The sequence below is a fragment of the Halyomorpha halys genome, unplaced genomic scaffold, assembly GCF_000696795.3.
Source record: "Halyomorpha halys isolate HHAL.00 unplaced genomic scaffold, Hhal_1.1 Scaffold1090.1, whole genome shotgun sequence".
Lineage (NCBI taxonomy): Eukaryota > Metazoa > Arthropoda > Insecta > Hemiptera > Pentatomidae > Halyomorpha > Halyomorpha halys.
Window position 1 is genome coordinate 26499 of NW_027114054.1, and position 9347 is coordinate 35845.

The window sequence follows — 9347 nt, forward strand, 5'->3', positions numbered from 1 at the left end:
TAATAATAATAATAATAATAATAATAATAATAATAATACAACAGAACATTTTTAAACTACTAATTTCATTATGGATAACCATGTACATGAAAGTTATACTTTTATTCAACTGTCTATATTATATGTTATATATTACTGCGCTATCTTCTCACTTTAATATAATGCCCTTTATGTTTTTCTGTCAAATTCTTAAAGCAGTAGCTTCCAACGGATTTCCATATCTAGTGACTTCTGATCGGGGAGGTAAGGCCAGTTTTGGGAAATTTTCTTGAAAATATTCCATAGGCTTTAGAAATACGATGGAACGCCTGCACAAGACATATTACGTGAATCAATTTATAAAGGACTATAATTATAGTTTCAGGGACGATCATGTGCGGATCCAGCCATGCCATTCTGTTGCTGTGTTGTATCGTCTTCATTGGTGCGCGGAATGTTCTGCTCAACTGCAAGATCCGTAAATTCCTACCCCCTACATACTTCCTCATTATCCGTTCTTATCTCTTTGATATATTATTTCAAGTAAATCATAACAGTGCTTATTCATTTCTCTGCTCTTGTATCTCAGGGTAGTATCCTTGGACCTATCCTTTATACAGTTTTTACAGCTGACATTCAACATGACATAAAACCCATCCTAACACTATCCTCACTACTTATGCCGATAACACATGTCTATTGTCAGTAAATAATGACTCTTGCATTGTATCCGAAACCCTCCAATACCACTTCATCATTCTTAAAGAATAGTGCCAAAACTGAAGAATTTAAATATATCCACCAAATTACATTTACTCTTCGCCGTAAACCCATGACTTCTTTCCCCACAGTATATTTTACTAATATCCCACTTATTTCTGTCGAACAGGTCCGTTACATAGGACTACGTCTGGACAAGCGACTGACTTGGAATCCTTATACAAGACTGCAAACACAGGAAAATGCTCGTCAGTTTGACTGTTACAATATTTACTAGACAAGCTGTCTAAGCTTGCAATGCATTACAAAAGACTGATTACATGACTAAAAGGCCTATCTGGACATACAGATTTGAGCTTTGGGGCTCCACTAAACCTTTGAATTCCTTTCGTATCCAATCCTTACAATCTAAAATCCTTCATAAAATGCTGAATGCTCCTTACTTTGTCACAAATAGAATCATCAGCCATAACGACCTTGATGTTCCATATGTAACCGATCTATCCCGAACCAGATATCAATCCTTCCATTATAAACTCCCTAACCACCCAAACCTTTAGTTTCTAATCTTTCTACCTCTTCCATTCCTGACAATCCCCCGAGGCGCCTGAAAAGAAGATTGGCTGGAGACCTTTTAATGTAGAACTTTTATTAGAATGCCAATGGGTAGTTACTGTACATGTCTATCATATTATTTTAACTAATCTCACATTTACTAGATGTATTTTTATGTAAATACAGTTGTAAAGGTCAATAAATAAATTTTAAAAAAATCCTTTTTATATTAATTTGAAAACCACTTTTGTTTATTAATTACTTTCTACTTTATTATTTTTTTGTTGGATTTTCTAGACCTTTGAGAGGTATTTTGGAATTCATTAAGAACCTTCCGGCAGCTGATTAATAGTTGGATAAATTCACAGTATTTCTAATTGTTTTATTTTATTTCTCAAGTCTCGGGCTGTATTTTTAACTTCTCTTTTGTTTAACGATTCTGTAATGAAGATATGTGAGAACAACTTCTAGTTTTCTTTACTCTTTTCATCATACACTTACTAAAGAACTTTTATTATGACAAATTTTTACATAGCGTCAAGAATTAAAAAAATAAAGCCATTTCACCAGTACTATAAAATTATAAGGAATAGGGAGATGGAGGAAGAATAAATTCCAAAACATTTTATTCAAATGCCTTTGATACATAATTAGTGGATTGATTACTGATATTATTAATAAAGATATATGTCAATAGTTAAACGTCGAGGATTCTAATGTCTTCTTGTTGAATGTTAACTGAAATGATCTCAGTAATCATATCTTTGAATCGATATTCTTGCCAGTCACGTTAGATCCATTTCGAGATGAGGCCTTGCGTGTATAGCATTAACATAATTGCAACAAAACGTCGTTATTCTGTCCGTGATTAGAGCGCCACTGAACTAAGAACTGCGTCGAATTTGAAATATCAAGTTGTTACTTTGCAGAAGCATTTAAAAGTTTGAGAGCAAAATTTAAATCAATACTGATGTTAAATCGAGTATATTAGTGAAATTTGTTTAAATAATTAATAGTAATTAATACGAAGTGGAAGACTAGTAGACAGACACATAGATAACGTTAACAATCCAAATTTATGTAAGTGGGCAGTGTTTTTATCGAACCACACTTCGGATTCGTACTATTGGTATTTTAAAATTTACCATTTATTAGAGGAGAAGGCGGTAATATTAAATAAAGCTATCTTATTTGGTTTCAATATACATTTATTGTCTGAGTATTATTTTTTTAAATTTATTTATTTTATACCAGATCGGCCTGATGGGCCTTACATGGTTAATTAAGGTATATTTTTATTTTATTTATTTTTTTTTTTTTTAGAATTGATTTTGGGGGGAGGGAGGGCGGTCTCATACAAAAGACACCCCTAACTATTTACAATGTTATAAATAAAACAAAAAAATTAGATAAAATAAATAGATTAAAATAATAATTCTTAATAAAAGATAAAAGTAAAGGTTAATAACAAAAACAATGACATTTATGGATTAAACAAAATAAATAATTGACTTATAATCGAAAAAAAAGAAACTGAATTTAAGAAAAATATGAAGAGTAAAAAATAAATTAAGATAAATTAAAATTTTAGAGCGACAATAACAGAACTGATAAATATAGAATTTATAACAAGATGTACTGCAGCAGTCTGGGCTTCAATCTTCGGGTTGTGGTTGGACCTTTTTTTGATGTTATCCTCTATTGTTTCTATTTGTGATTCCAGATGCAATTGGCTCTTTCTTACAAACCAAGGAGCATCCACTGCAATTCTTACAACTTTATTATGAAAAGATGGTAATTTTTTCCTTTTCGTAAAGGAATTTTCTGAATTGATTCACAAACTAACCGTTTAAGTATTTTGTAAGTCATTTTTCAGGTTTTAGATGCTAAAGGATCACAATTCTTCATTATAAAATATAAATGAAAGTTGGGTTGTGGGCCTTTTGGAAAATTTTCTTGTATTACATTATTTTTTAATGTAATAGAAAAATATAACTTTTTATTAGCGCGTGAGGTACAATTTCAATGTAGTATATTTTGCCATCCTACAGTTGAAAATAATAGAAGAAATACATTTCTGAATTAATATAAAAATTAAATTTAAATTAAATTCAAGAAATGCATTTTGGAAGTGAGGCTCCAAATTACAAACATCATCATTATGGAAACATGCATTTTCTACGGATTTGAATGAGGAGCAATAAAAATGTAATTCAATGGCAACGGATAGAGAACTGGTTTATAAAAATCATATACTACAGTATCATAGTTGTCTACAATACACAATTCGTAGTAAAGAACGCAATTTATATCAATGATGATATAAGAAAAAAAATTGAAAACAATTTTTCACTATAATTTGAAAATTGAGAATCAATTTCGAAGGTTTCTAGTGTATATAGAGAAATAAACTTTAGTGAAGGCACAACTATCAAGGAGAATATTTAGTTCCACTGCAAATAATATGAATAGGAGCAAAATCTATATAACATGAGAGGGAACGCACAAGACGGTTGGTTGATATCGTGTATTCAACCAGTAGGCTCGGAAGATTTAAGACCTAGGGTGGTTTCTCAATGATTGAAAAAGGTACGGAGGGTTCAGTGCCGACTGGAATATAAAGCTATCCAAGCACTGAATTCTAGCAAGTTGAAGAATACGTCTAGCAATCATTACAATATTTCTTGTACATCTTGAGGCTATTTAATTAGAAAAAGTATTCTTCAATAAGAGTTATAAGTCTCAAGTTACATTCTGTTAATGAATAAGGGCTCCTTTTGGGGGGTTCTTAGGATAACAAACTGTACTTTAATGGAACCTTGCCCTTTTCAAGTAGACGTAAACGAATTAAAATTATGATAATTCTAATAAGAGATTTTTTCTAATAATCAATCTCCTCTTTTTAGACAATTTGTTAATACTTCCAAAAAAAAAAAGAAAAATTGGATAAATATGAAATACATATATAAATATTATAAAGAAAACAAAAAATCCAATATGAAGATGATAAAGAATAGTTAACAACTATTTATTTTTTGACTAACTAATAACTAATTTCCATTGCTTGGATTTGGAGGTAGTAGTCCGATAAATTTAGAGTTACAACGATAAACAATGAAAAACTTGTTTTTTCATTATCTCTAATTAAAATATTTAATTTATATATAATCTTTTCAATTTCTTTTTTCATAGAATTCAATTTCATGCCGTTTTACAATTTCAAGCGCTTTTTAAATATTGCTCCATTAAACTATCTTAAATTCTTCTCTTTCCGTTTTAAACTAATATTACAAAAGAGATATAGGACCGTCGTTCCCCGGGGGTCTTAGCGGGGCGGGTCAGGTGGGGAAGTATTGCCTTTTTTTGTGTTATGATCTCCTCTTGTGAGATTGTGACATGTCGTATATCTACCAACCTACTCGCTATAATTTTCTGTTTGGGAAGGATATGAAAGGCAACCATGGAGGGCAGGAGTGGAGGGTTTCACGGGGGTGGGGGCATATTAGACGAAAATTGATTGTATTTTTCGTTTAATTTTCAAGATGACTATTGCACTCACTATACGATTTTTTTTTTTTGTATTCATTTAATGTAATTTACAACTGTACAAAACAATAATTACAATAAGTAAATTGGATGAATGTTTCAAACACTCGAAAATCTTGGGAAGGAACCACCCATTAATTTAAATTAGAGGTCCCGTGGCCATCTCTATACAATTCTTTTCAATTAAATAAATCAATTGGTATCCATGTTAAGTCTCAACACACATTATTATATCAATAGCCCCCTCTAGCCTTGAACTCTCCGGTAATAGTGGCATTAATTTTTTTTTTTTTTTTATTTAAAGAGTTTCCTCATTATGAAAGGTGGAGGACTGGCCTATAAATGAAAGTGACAGAGCTGCAAAAATGAAGTGAAAGGTGAAATAACTAGGCATTAATATTCAACAGACCACACCTGATGTTTCATTGCCTTAGCTCACTGCCTTATCAGCATGGAATTTTCAAATATTTCTTATTGGTAGTAGAATCTTTTGGATACATTTATAGTGTTCATGAGTTGACCGGACTATAATTAGGATAAAGTTTTGGGATGTTGATGTTAATAAGAATGCTTCAGAGAAGCTTCACTGATTCAAGTTGTTTCATATTATAAAGGAAATATTACATCCAATATTATTATTATTTCAAGGATATAGTAATACTCATACCTGATACGTAAAAAAAATCATAAAAATTTATTTGATACTAGAAAAAGTAAATTGTTTTAGTATTCTTGAGACACTAGAATTATTGAAATAAACATTTATTCCATAACGAATAAATAGGATCGTTTGGATATATCTTTTCGCTTAGTATCATATAATTGGTTTTATTTGTAAGCTTCTTCATTTGTTCATCATTTTATTTGTATTTATTACAGGTAATGAATGAAGTACAAAAAACCCTTCCAAGAAAAAATGTCATCATCATGACAGTGAACAATCAAAAGAGTATATAAAAAAAATCCTATGGTAGACATTTTTTTTTAGGGGGGTTTAGAGGGATAAATTTGGGTTTTAAAAATGAACAATGTTTTGGAACAAGCGAAACATGTTTGAGATTTTTTTGTCTTCTTTTCTTTTTACGCTAAATCTAATGGAAACAAAAGCAATGTTAAAACCACTCTAAAAAATAAATTACTTTATTATAGGCGAAAATTTGCATATTTTTATTATTTTACCACTGTATTTTGGCGTGAATTGATCATCAGTGACTGTCTTAAAAGCTTTTTAAATCGAGAAGAAGACATTTCTTAATAGCACAAGAGCCGGGAAGAAAAAAGGCACTTATTTCGCCCCAATGTTTGGTTACTTTAATGAAAACTATGTATAAACCCATCCGAATCTGCCAAGTGTTGGTAGGGGGAACAAAAAATGATGGCAGTTTAAAAACGTTAAAAATAATTAATTTTTAATTCCGAGCTCTATATCTTAAAAACTATGAACAACATTAGAAAACCTAAGAGGACATCATTTGAAGTAGAGTAAATTTGCTAAAATATGAACTCTAATAGAGCTATTTACGTTTGATAGTTCTCGAGATAAAGCTTTTTAAAAAGCAACATAGGCCACGAGACCAGCTAATGTAAAATGTCATTAAAGTGCTACCAATGGGTAGTTTCTCTACACACCTGTAACAATCCAATTTAACTTACATCAGATTTACTAAATGTATTATAATGTAAAGTTGTAAATAGCAATAAATAAATATTTAAAAAAAAAAACAATATTTCTTAAAAATGTACTGAAAGATTAATAGTTAGTTAATTTTTTGAGAAATCTATATCTTAGACTACAACTATGGTACTTATAAATATCTATTAGCACTCAAATTAAAGCTGGCTTAATGTACTATAAAGTAGTTTATGACCTTTATCTTCGTAGGAATAGTAACTTTCATGATATTTGCTCAAATAAATTGATTTATAGTTGTTCGGACGATAGGTTTGATTTATAAAAACCTCACTCAAATTAACGCAAGTTAAATTTACTATAAAATAGTTCATAACGTATATATTTGTAGGAGCAGTGGTTTTTATGATATTCGACAAAATAAATTAACAAAATGTTAATTTCTAATTATTCGTATAAAATGTTTGATTTTTGAATAAATATATCTCAAGACCCATAAGGCGCACATATGTCTGCCAGCACTCTAAGTAAAGGAAATTTAACTTACTTTAAGTTCTTTATGACACTGAACTTTGTAGAGGTAGTAGTTTTTATGATATTTGGTTATGAATATAAATTTGGCAAATGACAATTTGTCCAAACAACTATAAATCAATTTATTTTAGCAAATATCACGAAAACTACTATTCCTACAAAGATAAAGGTCATAGACTGCTTTATAGTCCATTAAACTAGCTTTAATTTGAGTGCTAATAGATATCAGATATAGAGATATAGATTTTTTAATATAAATTAAGTAACAAATGATCATTCAGTACATTCTGTACAACATTTGTATGAAATATTGCTTTTTAAAAGCTATATCTCGAGAACTATTGAACGTAAATAGCTCTATTAGAGCTCATATTTTAGCAAATTTACTCTACTTTAAATGAAATTATCTTAGGTTTTCTAGTGCTGTTGATAGTTTTTAAGATATAGAGCTCCGAATGAAAAATTCATCAATTTTGACTAGTAATTATACATAGTTTTCATTAAAGTAATCAAAAATAGGGGTGAAATAACTTTCTTTTTTCTCCTCTTGGGCTCTTGTCAATCAATTTGTATGAAATATGGAAAAAAGGAGCCAAAGATAAATTAGAAAATGTGTCTGAAAAAAAACTTTAGAAAAGTTTGATGACGGATCGTAAAAGATTGGATGATAAACCGATTACGATCGAGATCCCAACAAAGACAACTCCATTGAATTCAGTGAATAATCCACTTCAGTCTATTCAAATGGAGCATCTGATTAGAGAACAACAGCAACAATCTCCGGATTCGTTTTCCGCGAAATTTTAATTACTGGAGATTTGAATACAATTGGAGGGGGGAGGGGGGTTGTATTCAAATGCTAAGGGGTTCGCATCCAGAGTGGGTGGGGATGAATCATTATTGGCCGATGTTGTGGAATCTTCGTTGTTATGTAGAGCTATTATAAGCAAATAATGTTTCTTTAAACAACTGTAATAATAATATTAAAAAGATGAGTAGGGGTACTGCCATGAATGAGAAACAAGAAGTTTCGACCTGAATTGTGAGCTCGGTTAGATATTCATCAATCGAATCAAGATAAAAATAGAAAATTCAATAAACTTAGAAAAAAAGAAAAATGTATAAAAATATGAAAAAGTAAATTAGTATACGTAAAAATAAATGAAAATCTCGAATACGCTCAAGCTTAAATTCATCTTGACGATAGTCGAGACTGATCTTAACTGACAGGTACGCATGCTCAATCACATAAAAAGTAGTACTTGATTGGTTCTTCAAAATTAAAATATATATAAGAAGTTTTTCACATTTGTTAAAATTTTTTTTCTAAAACATCTGGTTGATCTGAAATGTAATACTAATCATAACAAGTATGATTTGTATTATACCAGCAACATTATAGTGCAGTATGATTGTATATAAGTATATTAGTATAGTATTAGTAATATTTTAACATTATGGTAAACGTAAGGCTGTAAGTTTTCATTCATATCATAAATACATGTTTAGCAAAAGTAAATAATTGTAATAACGAAATAATAAATAAATTTTAATTATTTTACAAAAATCATTAAATAAATAATAAAGATAGAAATCAGTTAAATAGTATATTCATATTTTAAATATTAGGTAATTCTTATGTCCTAGAGTTTAAATACAAACTACAAATATCTCATTATGTACATAATTTGCTTAAGTAACACGAAAATTAGGAGTGACGCAATAAGGAAGTGAAGATCCCGTCATTAGTTTGGAAAGTGAGTCATTGGTCCATCACCTTCTGAGTCACAACGAACGTGTTCTCTCATTCAAATTTCCTCCGGGAGCCAATCAAATTCAAAATCTTTATAATACTTAAGAAAAAATAAAACAAAAGCAAAGTTGAGTTTTACTTATGTTCTTCTTCAAACACTTTTTGATTTAACTCTTTGGTAGTTTGAAAATATAATTTGTATTTAAAATTATATATTTTAATTTCAAAAAACCACGAAAGGGTGTCACGAAGCATGTAGATGAAAACAATTTAATTCATTATTTTGTTAAACACTTTGTGGACTATTTTTTTAATTGAAAATTATAAGGTAAGTTTTTATCTAATTAAGTTAATAGTTATGTATTCTGATGAATTTTGAAGAATGTGGGGGAAAAAACAAGCAGCCATTTGTTTTCCAGATAATTTATTTCTTGAAGTTTCAGGATTTTTTTCTCATTTCTGAGCTAAAATCGCAATTGACATCGATTGAAAACAGTATATACTCTTTCTTTTAACGTAAATGAGAATTTTAAGTTTAAATGTAGTTGGTATAAATAATATATTGCTATATACTGACAATACTAGGTTAAGAAAACATTAGGTTTAATTAAATAGATATCTTGAATATAT